The sequence below is a fragment of the Ictalurus furcatus genome, chromosome 24, assembly GCF_023375685.1.
Source record: "Ictalurus furcatus strain D&B chromosome 24, Billie_1.0, whole genome shotgun sequence".
Lineage (NCBI taxonomy): Eukaryota > Metazoa > Chordata > Actinopteri > Siluriformes > Ictaluridae > Ictalurus > Ictalurus furcatus.
In genome coordinates, this window is record NC_071278.1 from 17,079,965 (window position 1) to 17,100,115 (window position 20,151).

Consider the following 20,151-nt stretch of genomic DNA (forward strand, 5'->3'; position numbering starts at 1 on the left):
TGAATAAATAAAAATTCAAAAATCATCTTCAGAACTTGATATACAATTACAAAATGAATTACAGTTCAGATTGACAACATTTCAATCCAAATCGCAGTGGCACAAATATTCCAAATATATCTAATGTTAAACTATGACTACAAATTTTGAATTGTCCATGTAAAAATGACTCATTTTGAGACGTATATATATCCTACAGCTTGTTTTAAGCTGAATTCTGTTTGTAAACCGTACATACAAATAAATAAATAAAACCATTCAATACAAATCTTATCTTCAGATATACAATAATATAAAATTCAAAAAATTATATATATTAAAATTCAGTTTTACAAAATTTAAATCCAAATCTTAGTGGCTCACATATTCCAAATATCCATTTACATGCAAATAATATTGTTTTGCTTGGTGGATGTTAAACTATTCCTATAACATCATTTTACAAACAACCTGGAATGATCATATAACAGATTATTAAAGCCATTGCATGTCTTCAATCTAATATTAAGTATAAAGCAAACATTTTGTTATAATAATTTTGTTATAATAATTGAATAAATAAACGAAAAGATGCTTCGTTTCTGTCCAAACAAGCTACGTAACACTGTCACGTTATAGCGTTCGGGATGAATGAAAGAGCTGGATTACGTCCAGAGCCGCATACTACCGTACTAAACAGTGTGCTACACTATAGCAGGAGTACTGTTGTAGCATACTTGTCTCTGTAGGACTGTAGTAGCCACAACACAGGAAGGAGCGGCTTGTTCGCCCCGCCCTGTTCAGTGCTCGGGATTTGCTGTGCTCTGATTGGTCGCTGCGGGACGCGGCTCTGAACCAACCAGCATGCGGAGGAGGAAGGAGGAAGTGAAAGCATCAGCGCTATCTGTGTGGAGGAGAGACAGAGAGAAAGACGGGGAGCGCGTAGAGACGCTACAGCTACAAAACTCTCCGCAGCAGTCCTCTGGCGGAGCAGGACTCCACTCGCCGGTCCAGGTGCGTTAGATTCGCGTCAGCACACGGACACGCGGGGTCTTGGGGGGGTTCTGGAAATAAACAGCAGGTCGAAGCTCGTGCGTGTTTTGGGTCAGCGCTCAGAGTGAAGCGCGCGCGCGTGCGCGCGCTCCTTCTCGTGACCCGCGGCTCGCGCTGTCGCTTGTGTTGATGTGTCGCTGTATCAGTGCGAAAGGGCGGATGGGAGTCACACTGATTCCTGCACCAGTTACCGACACGGCACTAAAACTAAGCTCAGTTTTTACTTTACTCGGATTAGTTTTCAGGATTTTATTTTATTTTGTAAACATCACCTGCGTTCCGGATGACGTTTTTTTTGTTGAGAATGAGATATTTCAGTCAGCAGAAGTGGTTTACATTGTTTATATGTTTTGGTTGGAGGATGAAACGGCACAAGGATTAGATTTCGGATTTGTTGATTTTAAGTTTTATTTTTGATTTGTGCTGCATCACTTCATTTTAATCCGGATTTAACAGAGTTGAGTGTTTATAAAGGATTTTACTGATCTTTGAGTCGGCCTGCAGTAATTAATCTCCATGCAGTTTTATCATATAGTTTAGATCTAATCAAAGATTGGATCCAGATTTTATTTTAATTTGACTTGTTTCGCAACACTTCGTTTTAATCCGGTTTTAACAGAGTTTAGAGTTCATCTATGATTTGTTGAACTAGTTTTTTATAAGTTGAATTTTGTGCATCAGGTAACTTTAAAAAACCCGGTTGGACAAGTCACTGATTAAAGTGTTAATCTGGGATTAATTCTCATTGTCTGCCAGGATTAATTACCCTAAGATTTTTTTTTTTTCACAACTAATCAGCAGTAATATTATTCTTGAGATTCATGTTTGATAGTTTTTATTCTACACTTTTAAGTAAAAAAACAGATAGAAAAAAAAAAAACTTCCCATTGAGGATCTTTTAAAGGAGCTGTATATGGGTGCAGCCTTTATGTTTGTGAACTGGGGATTTAACTCTGCATGCACTCATTCACGGGCGGATGATCTACATAATCTGAACCTGATAATAAACAGATTAAGTCTGTGCAGTTATTTAACAAAGAAGCAAGTGTCACTTGTGTTATGGTGAAGCTTTATGTGAAGAGATGTTTATTTAAAGGTTATGTAAGGAATCGCCTGTGTTGGCAAGCTTTTTGTCACAGGAAGGTCTTCAGGACAGAGGTCTTCCAGGGTCAGAGCTTTCCAGCTTCTCAGTAACATGACAAGCTTTTTTTTTTTTTAGCCTTAAAACTTCCAGAGAGGAAAAAAAAAAGTAGGGCTGGGTTGGGAATATTATGTGTAACTATACTGTACATGGATAAAAAGTAAGGTGTCATTCTTTAGTTCATACAGAATGTAATTGTTGGCAAATTGCTGTGGTTTACGAGGAATACAACACTTCTGGATGTACTTTTATTGGATTTGCTGGGTGGTAATGGTAACTGTTTTACATCCAGCCACATCACACCACCTCATTATTGATTATTTTCCTATAACCGCACACCTGCCAAGTGTTTTATTCTTTATTTACAGTCCCCTCAAAAACTATTGGAACAGTAAGACCAATGAATTTGTTTCGTGCCATATACCAAAGACATTTGGGTTTGAGGTCAAAAGATGGATATGAGACAAGAGTTTAGGACTTCAGCATTTATTTCCTGGTATTTACATCTAGACGTGTTAAACAAAGTAAAACAAAGAAACCATCAAGCCTGCGATTCATCGACATCACTAAATTGTTGGTTTCTTCTTTTGGGATGCTTTTCCGGGCTTTTACCGCAGCTTCTTTGAGTTACTGTTTGTTTCTGGGGGGGTTTCTCTTTTCAGTCGCCTCTTCAGGAGGTGAAATGCTGTTCGATCGGGTTAAGGTCTGGTGATTGACTTGGCCAGTCTAAAACCTTCCGCTTTTCCCCCTGATGAAGTCCTTTGTTGAGTTAGCGGTGTGTTTTGGATCATTGTTTTGCTGCATGATGAAGTTCCTCCCAGTTCATTTGGATGCATTTCTCTGTAAATTGACAGACATGTTCCTGTAAACTTCTGAATTCATTCTGCTGCTACCATGATGAGTTCCATCATCAATAAAGATTAGTGAGCCTGTTCCAGAAGCAGCCATGCAAGCCCAAGCCATAACACTACCTCCACCATGTTTCACAGATGAGCTCGTATGTTTTGGATCATGAGCAGATCCTTTCTTTGTCCACACTTTGGACTTTCCATCACTTTGGTAGAGGTTACTCTTAGTTCCAGAACTTTTGTGGCTCATCTCTGTATTTCTTTGCGAATTCCAATCTAGCTTTCCTATTCTTACTGCTGATGAGTGAGTGGTTTGCATCTTGTCGTATGGCCTTTATATTTCTGCTCTTGAAGTCAAATGGTGGATTGTGATACCTTTACCCCTGCCCTGTGGAGGTTGTTGGTGATGTCGCTGACTGCTGTTTTTGGATTTTTCTTCACACCTCCCACAATGCTTCTGTCGTCAGCCGTTGTTGTTGTTGTTGTTTTCCTTGGCCGACCCATTTGGTGTGTGTTGCTCAGTACACGAGTGGTTTCTTTCTTTTTCAGGACATTCCAGATTGTTGTATTGGCTATGCCAAATATTTGTGCAGTGCATCTGAGTGATTTTCCCTCTTTTCTCAGCTTCGAAATGGCTTGCTTTTCTCCCATAGACAGCTCTCTGATCTTCATGATGGCTTATCCTTTTTAACAACAAATGCAGTCGTCACAGGTGAAACCGAAGGCTAAAACCAATAGCAGATGTTCAAAGCTATTTATTGTTTAAACAGTCAGTCTAACAGGACACACCTGGGTATCAATAAATTCCTGTCAGTCACATGTTCCAATATTTCCCCTCACCTACAAATTGGGTAGTCTGATACAAAATGGGCTGTTCTACATCGTTTAACGCATCTACATATAAATACCAGGAAACATAAGCTGAAATTCTAAAATCTCTTCTCATATTCATCTTTTGATCTCAAACCAAAATGTCCTCAGCAAAAACGACTGAATTGGCCTTGCTGTTCCAGTATTTTCAGAGGGGGCTGTATGCGTGTGTTAGCACTTAGTGCATAGTTAATCACGTCTTTTTCTTTGTTTGTGAAAGTGGATTATTTATCACGTACCAAACATTCTACATTGTTGTCATGCTTTATTTTTAAGGGGGTTGTCAGAAAGCCGTCTTTTCACAGTGACAGTGGATTCCAGTCATCCTGAATTAGTTGAGTCACTTGTGTGGCTGACAGTCATGCAGACGCCACCGCTTTTGCTTCATACTAGCTCTTCTGATTTTCTGTTGACTATCAGAGAGAGATCATGCTTTAGTGTGTATCCAGCAACCCAGAAACACGCACCGTACACTTTCGGGTGCTAATTAAACCACTGCAAAGTCATGCATAGTGATCAGGTTAATAACAGCTGATGCTCGTATTCACATGTGGCTAGTGTGTAGGACCTAACTACTTATTTGAGGCCTGTATCTGTTATTCAGAAAACGGTTGATTATAGCACAGTGTGTGCTTGCTGAGAGCTGGGTTGGGCATCATGCACAATGTTGTTTGAATGACCCCTTGATGTTTCGAATAAGCTCCGGGATAGTCTCCGGCATTCTGGCTTGGGGGGAAAAGCAGTTTCTGAAGGTGAATGAATGAGTATCATATACCTGATTCTTCACACGTTCCTGGTTGTTGCACACTCAGTTCCCACTCTGACCTTGTTAGAGTTGCTCTCTTTGAGACTGGTGAGATTTGAGTTTTTTAAGATTGCAGCATAAAACGTGAGCCGTGAGTTTGAATTTATTGCATGTGCCACAAGGATATGAATTCCCCCGTACACTTCCTTCCTCAGTCTCTCATTCAGTCTGTGATTCATTTTTTTTTTTTTTTAAATATTTTTTTCCCTTCTTCACTTCTCTTTCTAGCACCCCACCCCCTCTCTAAATCATCCCAGCTCACTTCAACAGAGTTGCTACTTTGTAAATTGTTCTCCTGCTGATAGATTCGTCGCTGACTTTGTCTGTAGCTAATTTTATTTATTTATTTTTGCACAGAAGTTGAAGCGCTTTTGCCCAGCAGGCTCTCAGGGACCAGCAGGTACACTCAGACAGTAGGTACATCAACAGCCCTTCTCCTCTTCTGTCCATAGTTTCCAGGCTTAGATTAATTTGCTTTTTCAGTTGAGATGAGAGTTGCCATGCATGTAATTACCACCTCTAGATTAATTACCGAAGAAGGCAGGTGCAAATGGAGGTGTCAGTGTTGCAAGTGATGTGTAAAGGAGGAGGAGCTTTGCCTGTAACTTGAGTGTATATTTTAGTTCTAGCTTTCACTGTACTGATCAGTGAATGACAGATACACCAAACTGTTCAGCTGGGGTTGTCAAATGCCTTTGAGTTGGGGAAAAAAAGCTTTACTGTATCAAGTAAGGCTCCAGGACACAAAATCCTTAATTGCTTTCTAAATTTATTTGCATTTCGCCACTGTAGACACGAGGCTGTGTGTTTCTGCTTACTTCTCTCTTCAAGTCGGAACAAAAGAGCCAATGAAAGCTAACCCAGCAAGTGTTACACGAGCAAATAGCTCTAGTATTTAGTTTACCTACAAAAACACATTTTTATTTCAAAAACTGAAGCAATACATTAAGCAAAATCAATAAAAGAAGTTTTGCCATGAGCCTCTCAGCACCTGCTTTGACAACAGTTGAGAGAGAGAGAGAGAGAGAGCGAGCACGAGAGAGAGAGCGAGCGAGCGAGCGAGTGAGAGAGAGAGAGAGCGAGCAAAGATTGGCTGAGCAATGTGCCAGAGTTAGAACGGATGTGTCTGGAAGAATTTATAACTAAGAGCTGTTTAAAAGCTCTTTAGAGGATTAGGGATGGGTGATATGGCTAAAAGATCATATCGCAGTCCTTGAAAACATCTTCATAATGCACACCTATATATCATTTATATATTATTTTGCTGAGATGTTACTGACAAAGTGGCCACGATAGTTTGAGAGCGTGTTGTCTAGCCGTTATAAAAATGTATGTATTTGACAAAGAAGATGAAGGAAAATGAAGCCATTGGTGCAAACTTGCTTTTAACATCCAGTTACTTATGATTTATCATGACCAACAAAGTAGATGTAAAACACGGACACCTGACCGTAATGATGACGGTGATCACGATATCGATATCATATGGCCAATTGTGGTTAGCACATTTGCCTCACACAGCCGGAGTTGGGGGTTTGAATCCCGCCTCCGCCCTGTGTGCACAGAGCTTGCATGTTCTCCCTGTGCTTCAGGGGTTTTCTTCGGGTTACTCCGGTTTCCTCCCCCAGTCCGAAGACATGTGCTGTAGGCTAATCGGCATTACCAAATTGTCTGTAGCATGTAAATGGTTGAGTGAACGTGTCTGCGATTGTTCCCTGCGATAGGTTGACAGCCCGTCCAGGGTGTCCCCCCCCCTTGTGCCTCGAGTACCCTACGGTGGATTCGATACAGGATGGGAGGCAGTTATAAAGGTAAAGGATGGGTGTACAAGCTCATCTTCAGTAAGAGCGTTGTCCTTGTTGGGGTCATGGTGGATCCAGAGCCTGCCCCAGGAACAGGGTGCTCTGTGATACACCATGCACACACACTCATTCAGATGTTTTAGGGGCATTTTAGACTGGCATGTTTTTGGGAAGTGGGAGAAAACCTGAGAGCCCGGGACACTGGAGCTGTTAGGCGGCGGCGTGTTATTAATATCTTATTATGTACTCTTTGGCCATTTTGCTAGTTGTGATAATGAAGGAAAAACTGTCATTCCTAACACACGTTATCTTTTTGCTATTTAATAAACTTCTTCTTTGTATTTTTTCCTGTGTCTTATGGGGATGGAAATGTTTGCACTTGACTGTAGGCTTGAACATTCCTTATTCTTCCAGTCTTTGTGTTTAGTTTTGTTCGACTGGCGTACGCTGTGGGCGTCTCAGATAGAGGGATGTCAATCATGCACGCTCATTCAGATTTTTTCGATCATGTCTTGGAAACTTTTCTGATCTGTCCGCTGGTGAATTCAGCTGGTATTTGAGTGGTCTCATTACTTTTTCATCTCAAAGTTTGTGGATGTTTAACACACGGTGTTCTTTGTCACTAAATGCCATGGAGCGATAAGCTCATCAGGTCTGGCAGATTTCTTTATGATGCACTACATAGCTTTGGTTCTGAAGATGATCTGGCTTTGCAGTCGCTGCTCGGGCAGGCAGGAAATGTTCGGACGTGCAAACGTTCACTTGCTCCAGCTGCATGCTCGGAGTTCATCCAGCTGTGATTGCCTTTGGGGTTTCTGTAAAAGTTTTTCTCTCTGAAAGTCGGCATATGGGGTGGCTCGCGGCCTAGCGTGCATGCTAGAAATAATCAGGCCGTGTCCCTGTGGTGATCTGCTCTCTCTTGCCTCCTCTGTGCCACCTCTCCAGCTCTGGCACTATCATTACCAGAGCATGCGAGTGTCTGTTATGACGCTAATGAACTGCTCTAACGCAGTTCCGCATAAATCCTGCTGTGATCCTGATGGCACTCCATGTATCATGTGGATTTAAAGTGCAGCACTTATGGCTCAGGTCTTGAACTTGTTTTCCAAGACTTTCTCTAAAGTCGAGATTTACTGGGTACACGCCAGGACCTGGCAGGTGCGTCGGATTTATCGTGCGAGGTGGCACTAATTCACCGGCTTTCCGTCTAAAGGAGGAGGAGCGTGACGAACAGCATGGGACCTTGTCTCGAATGAGCCTGTGCTGATATAGAGTGAAAGCGTAAGAGTGTGTGCCAGAGAGAGCCTCTTTTTCCCTCTTGTAATGCAGGTCATGTCAAACCAGAACTTATCAAGGTGTAGAGAACATTCGGCTGACTGCGGCAGCGAAGTGGAAGTGAAAAGTTTCAGCCACGTTTGAAACACGGCGCATTAATTCCGTGGAAAAGTCTGAACTTGGCCTGCTTTGACCTCGCAGAAAGTTCTTGAATTTCTTTCTTTCTTTCTCAGCCTCAGTCAGGTGTCACTCTGCTGACCTCATCTTGTTTGTTTTAAGAGTCTAAATCGCTTACGTTTTCTGCTTGAGCGCTTTATCAGATTCCATTATGTTTCGTGAAACGTTTGTTTTGGGCGTGTCTACTTCTGCGTCGCTCTCCTTGAGCAGAAAGTCATGAAACTTGTCGGTGGTTTTGTTTTCACATGAGACCCCACCAAGCGTTTGTGTGCACATTAGTGTGGTGTCTGTTACAGTCCTAAGAGTGCCGATTCTATTACACTGTGTCTGAGTTCTTCGTTTACACACCGACCTTGACTCTCTCTGCAGAAAGCCGATAAAAACGAATGTCCGATGCCGAAATGCTCATTTCCGACATGGACGCTTGATCGACTCTTGCGCGGGGGGGGGGGAATGACCCATTTATGTTGAGATGTAAACATGCACTAGAGTTGCTGCAGCATATCTCATTGCAGACAGCACATCTTTTTATTATAATTTTTTTTTTAATCCTCTTGATGCATGACCATATTTCTCAGCACAGGCAGCGCAGTATTGAAGTAGACGTGCTGTCAACGTGGTTGTGTAATCTTAGTTGTTCATTTGCATGGCCCACATCCTTTAAGACCCTCCATTTTAACCCGTTTATGACACATTTTATTAGTCCATTTGCCTCATTTGATATGAACTGATAAGAGCATCCCAGCCCAGCAGTAATGAAATTTTATGTCGAACACCAGAAGAAGAACGTAACACATCGAGTTACGCAAATTACCTCCCTCGGCGCAAGTCTATGTGGTGTGCATTTGTAACATTGGGGAGTTATGTTGAGGAGTACTGAATGCAGCACAAGGTGATGCTTCTGCATTAGTGATGGAAAGTGTAGACATGTAATTAGAGACCCCACTGAATCAACTCGCCGGTGTCAACTCGTTGACACGGAAACACTCTGGTAGGTGTTTTAGTGACCTCGGACTGTGGTTTTTATTTGGGACGAATGGCCAGAATGCACAGAAAATCTGTGGACGATTCTAAGTCATAGATAATTTGGGGGTTTTTCTGTTTGGTTTTCTATCGATTCGTTTTAGGCCGAAGGCTCATCCATGATTCAGTAGACAATCTCACCAGGACACTGTAGCCTCCTCAGAAGTGTTATAACTTTATCATTTTTTGCCTTTACTCTTCTACAGCTGTATAATTTAATGATTTCTAATCCCACTATCTGCTTTCTCCATGCTACTCTTGCCTCTGGCTTGCTGGAAGCAGAAGGCCAAGTGGTGTCATTTTTTTGGTCTCCACCAGTGTGTGATTGGTGTGTTTTCCACCTTCCCACCAGTTCAAATGGGCTAAATAAAGCACCTCATGCTGTTTTCACACCTGGTTCATTTGCCCAAGTCCTCACCGGAGATTTTGTGACATTGTATCTTTTTTTTTTTGTTTCGGTTGGTTTTCACGTTGCAGTGATTTTCAAGTGCATCAAATGGTTTGAACCATTTCTCTAGTGGTTTTACACACACTTACTTACAAAGCTATTGCCATTTTCCTAGGCCCATTTCTATTGTCCATTCAGATGATGAATGTGCCTTAAAATGTATTTAAGCGATTAAAGTGAAACACATGTGCTGATCTGCATATGCTCTAGAAGTAAATGCTTTTTGTTCATAAAGAGGTGATAAATATATTTCCATATTAACACAGACCTGTATGCATATTTATTACACCAGATCGCTGCTGAAGTCTCGGGGTGTTGGTCGGAAGGTGTTGATTTAATCTTGTGTAACAGCTGCTCTGACTGTAGTGCCAGATGTAACTGACTTGTATGGTGGATGTTCCATATGATCTAAGACTAATAATGAACGAATTAAAACACGCTGTTGGAATTCGAGGTCCTCAGTAACATGATGATCGGCATTTTTTTATAAGGTCTTATTAACTTTAAGAGAGAAAAAAAGTGTCTGGTGAGGGGGTGTAGCTGCTATAATGCAAGTGATAATAGAAAGTAACATTAAATGTAACTATAAATGGATACATTTGAACTATACATGGATAAGAAGTATGATGTGTTTGTTTCACAACTTAAATAATAAACATCCCGTTTTGTTCGTTATTTAAGACTACAAAGGTGGAGTACGTTACTTTGTGTGGTCATATGGATGCAGATGTATAATCCTGTAATGGATATCACAGTCCATCAAAAAATATAAGATGGACATTGGTCTGCCGAGGGGTGTGATTGAAAAATGTTCACCCTATAATCCGGAGATTTGAGTCAAATTTGAATACTGGCAATATCACAGCTATATCTGGGATTCCAAGAGAGCAAAATGGGGTTACTTTGGGTTTGAGGAGTGGCACTCTCTCTCTCTCCTCTGACAGTCAGCGATGTTAGCCAATCATGGGCATCTGTGAGCTCCTGTATGCAGAAGATTGATTGTCCTCCAAGTGTGGTACGCTGCCCTGGTGTGATCTTGGTGTGCTCCATTGTTCGTCTGAGTTTCCACCAGAAAGGAAGTGGTTCACTTAGGTGAGGATGGAGACCCCTGTTTTTTGGTGGATCATTGTGCCTGTGTGCCTGAGGATGGATGGATGGATGGATGGATGGATGGATGGATGGATCACCCCAGTTAAAACAAATTGTAAAGAACAAAATTAATTAGCATTCACCATCAAACAACATGGGTCTGAAAGCTCAGTAAAGCACGGTTTTATCTCATCGAGAATTTTGACTGTTAGTTTGACTCATTTTGACAGCTTTTGACTCTTTAACTTGCCTGATTAAAGCGCGTCACGGGCTACGTTGGGAATCTGGATGCCGCAGCTGGTAGCAGACCATCACAGTGACTTGTTTTCCCTCTCATCATTATATAGAAAAGGTGACCGTGCCAATGCAGCTGCGTTAAAAGAAATTGCTGTGCCATAAATCTTTCCTCATTTTGACAGAAACTCTCCTGAGCCTCCTAACGCTGGCGCTGATGCACTGCTGCTTTCTAACAAGCGCCGTGTGAGCTGCACCGTGCGTCTGACAGCACCGAAACCCGTAAGCAGCGCGTGTACATCTGCAGGCAGTCTCTTTCCCTCTGTGAGGCCTGAAATCATGGAGACAAATTGCTGCGTGGTGTAACAGACTGAATCGGTTTTTCTTTTGCACATATGCCATGCCACTCTTCTGTTTGAGACATGCTTGGTGTGGCATACGTCAGGTGGCTTTCTTCTCTGCTGCTGTGTCGCTGTGTCCACCTCTCTCTCTCTCTCTCTCTCTCTCTCTCTCTCTCTCTCTCTTGCCAGACAATGTGTCTGTCTACAGTATGCTCAATCACCTACTTTGCCCTACCACACACTGTTTGTAAAAAAAAAAAAAACATAGCAGTACTGTGCAGTGATTTATCCAAAATGAAACGTCCGTCTGCGTCATCATAGAGTCAGGTGCAAAAGTTTGCAAAGTAATTTATTTTTATACCAACGAGACATTGAATCTGTTAGCTTTCATCGATATTCCTGCATTATTACGAGTGACGGGCGGTCAAACAGAGTATTTTAAGATATTCATAAAGGAAAAAGAAGTTTTCATTTTCCTGTCTTAATACGACCTAACTATAGAACAACATTTTTTTTGGATAGGTCCAGCTAAATAAAATGGCTACAAATGAGACGCATCAGTTTGAAGTGGTTATTTTGTTTTTGCACAGTATTACGTTTGAGTAGCGCCACACGTTCGGAACAGATGAGACATGTGGTTCGAACTGGAAGTGAGGAATAAACACATACTTTGCTGTCCAGTCATTTTTAAACATTTGGTGTTTGCTCCTTTTTTTTTTTTTTTTTGTTCGTTTTTTTTTTTTTTTTTTTTCAACTAGCTATTTCATCCCTTCTAATCAAACCAGAGAGGGTAAATAAAATACAAAAAAAAAAATAAATCTGTAAAAGTCTGTGAAACCTCTCCCCTTTTCTTGAATCTTTTAGGTCAATAATTTACATAAATTCGCGTGATTGGTCACGACAAAGTATCTGCTACTAATGATTCCTGAACCACTGGGTCACTAAACTATGGCCAGTTTTTCCCCCTCGTACATTGATTGGTTCTGCTACAGTATTTTGTTGACCTCCATGTTGACCAGGTTTTTTGTTGACCAGTTGGTGGCCTCTGTTGTAGGCCCACCCTTTGAGCTTATTGAAATCAGGCTTGGAGACTGACAGGGCATGAAGTCTTCAGTCAGACTTTTAGCTTTTTATGCCTTTTAAACTATATTTGTAGTATAGAGTTTCTCTGCTCCTCATGTTCATGTGGGTTTCCTCCGGGTTCTCCGGTTTTCTCCCACCCTGTAAAACATGCAGGTGGATTGGTAATCTAATTTGCCCCTAGGTGTGAATGAGTGTGTGCACAGTGCCCTGAAATGGCATGTACCATCCTTTTGTTCCTGGGATAGACTCCAACTCCATTCTGACCCTGATCTAGATAAAGAGCTTAATGAAGATGAATGAATTGTATATTTGTACTGCAAAATATAGTAGAGTATATAGTAGTACAGTGCTGTGAAAAAGTATCCTGCTTTCTTCTGTTTTTGTTTATATCTCGTACTAAATAGTTTCAGAAATGAAAACAAAGTCTAAGATAAAGCACAGGCAGCCTGAGTAAACGCAAAATACAGTTTTTAAATGATATTATTATTTATTGAAGCAAAACTGTTATGCAGTACCAACTGGGTCTGTGTGAAAATGTATTTGCCCCCATAGTTACTAAATTCCCCAAATCTATGAAACTGGGGTTCAGCTGGACTAGACACAAGCAGGCCTGATTACTGCAAACCCTGCTCAATCAAATCAACACTTAAACAGAACTTTTTCAACAGCATGATGTTGGTTAAAAGGTCTTACCCTGTAACACACTACGCCAAAACTGAAAGAAATCCCAGAAATGATGAGGAAGAAGGTGATTGAAATACATCAGTCTGGGAAGGGTTACAAAGCTATTTCAAAGGCTCACAGTGAGAGCCGTTATCTCCAACTGGAAAAACTCGACTCGGTAGTGAACCTTCCCAGAAGTGGCCGACCTTCCAAAATTCCCCCGAGAGCACAGCAACAACATCAAAGGAACTACAGGCCTCTCTTACATCAATAAAGGTCACTGTTCATGACTGCACCATCAGAAAGACACTGGGAAGATTGTAAGTTTAAGGGGGGCAGTTAGTTTTTCACACGGGTGATGGGTGTTAGCTAACTTTGTTTTTTTTTTTGCTTCAATAAAAAATGTTAAAATAAAAAGTGTATAGTGTGTTTACTCAGGTCGCCTTTGGTTTATGTTGTATTTCGTTCGAAGATCTAAACCGGTTTAATATGAGAGAGACACAAGAACAGAAGAAATCCAATGCTTTTTCACAGCACTGTATTTGAGAGACCGTGGGAGATGGACTCAGATATGCGGTAGCACATCTGACGTTTGTCTTTATATATCTGCTACAGTATATATCCCTAATTTCTCCATCTGGGGATTAATCAAGCGTTATCATATCTTATATACAAGATCTGGCTCGCTACAAACAGTAACGATGGTTAATGAAAACTGAATGGAGCGCAGTGCTGTGATATTGAAGTGTTTATATAATATCGTAATAATATCGTGTTGAACGCGCTGTACATCATATAATCGGCAGATACCAGCGTGAGCCAAACGAAAACCTTATTTTATTGATTGATTGATTTTTCATCTGATTTCACCTCCCTCCTTGAGAGCACGGCTAAATTTTGCTCTCTTGGGCTCCTACCCATGGATGGCTCTGGCATCGAGGTTCGCGAACTTGTGATTTTTACTGATGATGCAGCGAATGCGTTTCTGTTGCGCCACACAGGAGAACCTCATTTTTTTTATTATTATTTTTTTTATTCTGCATTGTGTATAACAAATAGGTGTATCATTTTCCTATGTAATATCCATTGGTGCACTGCAAGTGTTCCAGCGCTTAACGAGTGTCTGGATTCCTCTAGAAAAGATTTCTTCCAGTTGCTCGGTTGTACTCTTCTTACTTATGGAGGTGAGTAAGGAATTTGAACAAAAAACAACAACAAAGATTATGATTGGTTTTTCTCTTATTTCGGGCTGGCCATGCTGTCTTGTAAGCCATTTTATATACACACACACGCACACACACATCCGTCCCCGCCGTCCCCTGTGTGTAGAGGAAATGTCTGAGAACAGAGTCAGGTGAGCGACTTCCTGTTATAGCCTGCTTTCTGCTCACGTACATTTCCTACGTTAACAAACATTTCCTGCTTTAACCTTTTGAAGCAGTTTTTGCACTTGTCTCATGCGTTTATCCCGAATTCGATCAGAGTAATTTTCAAGAGGATGTGAGTGTTATGTCGGTTGTTGTTTGTGAGCAATCTGCAGTTTATTATTAGCTTCTGTTTTTTTTTTTTTTTTTATAATCAGGTAATCATAGATTGCAGGCTTTTTTAAAAAGCTGTAGAGTTTTTTTTTTTTTTTTGTTCTTCAGACTTGTTTTTCCTGCCTTGCACTTGCAAAAAAAAAAAAGAAAGGGCAAGCCACAATTAAGGCATGAAAGGGCAGAAAATAATACAGTGGTAGGTCAACATGCCTCTGTTCCTAGCTGAAAATAGACATACAGCAGTCACATCAAAGCTTGTGCTGGAAAAGAAGGACGTCGTTCAGGGTTGCGAGTTTTAACCGCCATAAAATAAATAAATAAAGGGAGCCTCAATGAATGGGCAGGGCTGAGGACGAGGAGGTGTGTGTGTGTGGGGGGGGGGGGTTGGTTGGGGAGGAATGGAGTAACAGCAGCCTGGCCTTTGTAGGTGGGGTTTAAGGGCGTTCCCATTGGCAGTGCTCAGGCTGGTGGCTATGACTCGTCCGTCTGTCCGGTCAGCGTATTAAGCCCTGGACCTCCGGGACTCTGGGCTGAGGGTGTGTTTTAGACACAGTAAGGGTGAAGGAGGGGTAAAGGACAGCTGGGTGGCTGTGTGTGTGTGTGTGTGTGTGTGTGTGTGGGGTGGGGGTGCTTAAATCACAGTGTCGTCTTTGTTTCCCCTCTCTGTGCCAGTCACAAAGTGAATCGTAGAGAGAGAGAGAGAGAGAGAGAGAGAGAGAGAGAGACTGAGTGTCAGTGTGCTGCTGCTTCACTCCTTATGTATGGATCATGTGGGGCTTAAAGGGAAAGGCTGGAGCTTGGAGCAGCCCAGAGACAGGCCGTTATCATTCAGTCATAGTGCTGCGTGCTAATTATAGTGTGTTAGTCATATAGTGTGGATACTGGAGAAGTAAATCTGCTGCTATGAAGTTTACTGTGTTTAAAAACCAGCTTTCGGATGGAGTGAAGTTTAACCCTGCCAGTGTGCCTTATGGTGTGTGTGTGTGTCTGCATGTCCATATGTGTGTCTGTGGGTGTGTCTCTCTCTGCCTGTGTCTTTGTGTGTGTGCACATCTCTGTGTATGTCTATGACTGTGTATCTGTGTGTGTGTGTGTGTGTGTGGAAACGCATGTATTTTTGTTGCTCTTCAGACCAGTTTCCTGCAGTGGAACTAGACGGTGAAGTGTGTCTGTGTCCTGTGTTCGTCAGGCTGAATGCTAGCTAGTTAATTTTGTCTAGGGAATTTTGAACTTACCTTTTTTTTTTTTAAGACGTTCTGTACCTCGCTGTCCCCGTCTGTGCTGAACCATTTTTCTCGAAGTAGGACGTATAAAAATAGCAATAAATCAATCATTGAACTTTCCAGGTCTCAATCTAGGCTAGCAAAACCCGTCGGGGATCTTCTCTGATGTGCTGCTCTGATTAGCAGATATGCTAACCTCGCCATTTAAAAGGGGTAAAACTGGATTTTTTTTTAATGTTAGTGTAGCCTACGATTTTGCTTTTTAGACAAAAGATTGTGTAGAAAAGTTTAATTTGAATTCTGGTATTGAGCAGTGAGTAAAATTCGCTCTGAAGGTTTGAATTTTTTTTTTCTTGTTCCCCAAGGTTTTTAGTTTTGGGAGAGAGAGGTCATCTTTTTTTTTTTTTTTTTTTTTTTTTTTTTTTTTTTAAATTTGTTTTTAAACAGGAATGATTGAGATTAGAAGACCATTATGGATGAAAAAAAACCAGGATTTAATTATTGGATGCCTCTCAGTTCTTGCAGAAAAATTTTTATTTTAATGTTAATGTTTACATTTTATTCTAAAAGCATTATTTCTTCATCATTTTAACAGCGCGCTTGTTTTTCTTTGGGTTTTTCTGGCTGTTTATCACATTAACAGGAGGATTCTGCTCAGAAGAGATGTATTGGTGTGTTTTGTTCTGTTTTGTTTAGTGATTTAGGAAGTCCATATTAATTCACTTTTTTTTTTTTGCGGTTGTATTGTGTTGATAAAAGGTAATGGAAATGCATTAGGCTTAGGGTTTTTCACGATGGATGAAAATAATGTTTTGAAAGCAGCAAGAGGTCATGGCAGGTTAAAAAAAAAAAAAAAAAAAAAAATTAAATAAATCATAACGTAGGCTGTGAAATAAATAAATAAAAACATCAATATAAATCAGAGTTAGAGAAAGCATGATCTAATTTTTTTTTGTTTTCAGATAGTCATACTGAAACCTTGATTTGTTGGCTCATTACGATACTGACCCAACGTTTTAACAGATAAGCTTTTAAATGAACCGCCCTACAGGAAGAGATACAAAAACCAATCACATGGCTTGCATCAAAGTACAGCTTATTTAAATGGTGCATACAGTGCGAATGTATGCAAAACGAGACGAAGATGTAATAAATGAAATGTCATTGCAGTGTAATATGTAAGGAATAAAAACACGATGACGTGGTGTGATGCAAAGTCCTGACACCGGAGAATATCAAATCGATATCTCCGTACAGATGAATATTTCCTCACTTATGTTTTTTGTTCAATAACAGCACATTTTAAAGATTTGTTTAAATTAAGTGGAGCATCTGTGGATTTTTAACATTTAAAAAAAAAAAAAAAAATTCATTAAACACTTAAAAGTTATTCGACTCCAACAAACCGTGTATAGGACGTCAAATAAAGTTCAGAACTGCTGATGTAAGCGATCATCTGAGAGCTGCAACAACGATAACAAGCTACTTAGATTTGTAGACGGAAGCTGAGGGGCTTCAGAGAGCGACATCATTTCCAGTAAGGGAACACAGTGAGCATCGATGCTCCCGGTGCATTGTGGGATTTCTTTAGGGGGCGAACGTTCCAGTTCACCGGAAGGATTCTGCGATTGAGACGGCCGACTTAAAATGGCCGACTCCCCGATCAGTGCCCTGACTGCTGAACTTGGGAGCTGACTGAGACACACCGATGGTTACAGGTAGCTAATGTGATGATCATGTGACCTACTCGATGGCACATTGTTACGTTACAAGCTCTTTACAAGCTGTTCTGTGATATTTCAAGCAGTTTCATACAGAATTGTATCAATTTTTTCTTCATTGAAATGAAATTTAAACCACATGGTTAATGGTTTACACCTCTATTTGACATAATTGCACCGATGAATGTACGTTATCCCTTAAATGTCACACGTATTTATTTGTTACTGTCTTGTTTGAACTTGTTTGCTTTGTCTTGGCTCAAAGCCATGCACTTGCTTGGAAATTTTCAGCCCAAATCAATATTGTGTCCAACTATTTACTTTCATTATTCATACTTCTCCCCAACTCGTGCATTGAGCTAAAAGTTAACTTGCCTGGCATTCACTGTAAAGTGATGGGGCGGTTGTCACGAAGACGACTCTGCAGATTGGACGTGTCGCCCCCTTTCGCGTGCGACTTTCTTCTGGCGGGCTCTGCAGACAGGGTTACCACCTTCTATTAAGTTTCCCTCGGCATTTTTTTACGATCCAAAACACTTCGGTGTCACTGCCTTCCGCCATGTTTACACGCTCCGAAAACAAAACAACCATGTTGCATGCTGCGCCTGCGTCAGGCTCGCGCCGGGTGTGTGTGGACCGCATTTACCGCGGGTTTTACAAATCACGATAATCACGCACGGTTTTAACGATCGTCGAATGTGACACGGTAATACTAACCGTCGGGGGAATTTTATCATGAAACTGGTGACCGTTATATGGTACAGTCTCCATTTTGGTAGCTCACCTCACAGAGAGGTGAAACGTGACCTTATTTACACTAGTTCACAACCTGTCTGAGAGGCTTCCGGCATGCGCCAAGTGTGGTACTAGACATATTAACAGCTCTTTCAGCACAGAGGGACAGAGCCGTAGTGTGAAAGTGCTCAGCCCTGGGAACCCACTAGCTAAGTGACAGTCGTCGTTAATCTTTTAACCGTGTGATGTATTACGAGCAGTATGTTGGACCATATAACAGTGGTGTGTTTGTTTTCTGGATTGCTCGTGAATAGCTCGGTCTGTCTGTAAGTCTGACTGCAGCCGGATCTGTGACGAGGCTTATGAGTGCCGAGTACTCCTCGTGTCACGTGGACTCGCCTCACCTCACCTTACAGGAGAATAATCAGGATGGTAGTTTTACATGCATTTTATTATGCTGCAGTACAGAAAAATGAATGTGTCTCTGCTTACAGGGCGCAGTTTAGAGGGAAAGAGTTCAGCTGTGGGGTGAATAAGCATAATGGAACGTGACGCATTGTAGTTATGGTAATGTTTTTGTTTGCTTGTTCCTTTTCTGCGTTGGGGGAAGGATTATCCTCGTGGTTTTATCACTAATGAGACAGGCATAGTGTTTAGCTTCAGCACTGTGTTTATGTAATCCTGCTGCTCATTGCTGGCTCCAGCATACAGGCGTTACCCAGAAAACTGAATGAAGGTCAAACACGAGCTTGACCGAATATTAACCTCGCCTCTAACTTTATATTGTCAATTTCTTCAGCTCAGTATGGCATTTTGTTCAAAAGGATTAAAGGTTACTCGCATAAACGTCTTCACTGGGGGATACGTTATTAGGGGCCAAGCACTAAAGGTGTATAGGCACCCTATTTTAATTCTTCTTCATCTTATACTTTGGTATGGGGGTCTATGTCAGCCCATAGAACACAGAGTGATGGAGGACAGTCTGTTAGTGATACAGTGGTCTAGCGCCACCAACTGGGCGAATTTAGACGTACGTTTTCAATACTAACTCTGCAACTCGACAGAGTAGAAACACGATTCCAGTTCCTCTGATACTTTGGGTCATGATGAGTTTAACATCGTATTGGATTTTTCACGATTTTGAATTTTTTCAAAGTTTTGTTGCTCCTTCTCTTGCAGACATTTTTTTTTCATTTATCACGAAATTTGAACGACTTCATTGTGAGATCAGTCCAAACAAAAGATTTTTTTTTTTTTTTTATATTCAGGATCCATAACGTGCAAGCGAGTTTGGTGGGAAAGTCAACAAAACAAGCAGGAAGTGAGGCAATGCATTTAAATATCGACGTCTTACTTAGTATGTGACAAAGTTAACAACGTGACCTTTGTTAATTTACAACTTGGGAGGGCTGCTGAATACAAGGTGAAGCTGTAGCTGAGCACCAGCTTGATATTTTGCCTTCAGGTTAAGCATATACCTTGGGGAACAAGCAGTAATGGTGCTAATGGCTTTTGGTCTTCCTCTGTCGCTAATGGGTTGGGCCAGAAAGTGCTTGGCTCCCTTAGTCGCTGCTTGCAGATATATTTAAACTTGGTTCATGGTTTTCTCTGATCGCCAATCATCAGCCGGGATGTAATCACAACATTTGCAGCCGTGGCCAGTAAGTATCCAGGTGCTGATAGTAAAGCTCAGACTTGAAGTGTCGGTATGGAGAGGCACAGGGGAAAGAATCGTTTAGCTGTAGATGTTTTATGTATAGATGATGAGAGTAATAAAAGGTAAGTGTACTACAAAGCAGGATTGCTCTTGGTCCACTGTAGGGTTATTAAACTGAAATATGTGAAGTTCCATTTACATAAAATGGCTTGCTTACAGATGTCTGGATAAGTGGCTACCATTACTGAATGTTGGCAACGGTTATCTTTTAACGCTGTACTATTACTATTAGTGATTATTTCATTACTATAACAAAGCTGCATCACTTCAAAGTGTAGTAGTGTACATCATGCTATCGCTTTTGATTAGTGCCGTGAACTGATTTAGACATCAGTTTTGAACTTGCAGGGAGAAAAATGCATACCTCTGTCTTCAGACATTCTGTT

At 41.1% G+C, this 20,151-nt stretch overlaps 1 protein-coding gene across 4 annotated transcripts in view; it reads left to right on the plus strand.

Moving 5' to 3' along the window:
• Positions 1 to 846: 846 nt before the first annotated feature.
• Positions 847 to 20,151, plus strand: part of elmo1 (engulfment and cell motility 1 (ced-12 homolog, C. elegans)) — a 92,332-nt gene continuing 73,027 nt past the window's right edge. For 2 of the 4 annotated variants that reach the window (XM_053613506.1, XM_053613508.1), the window contains exon 1: positions 853 to 993. The gene's annotated coding sequence lies outside the window, so the exon portion shown is untranslated. Of the gene's footprint in view, positions 994 to 3,133; positions 5,110 to 20,151 lie in introns of those variants that run through there. The other 2 variants (XM_053613507.1, XM_053613509.1) reach the window with 2 other exon arrangements.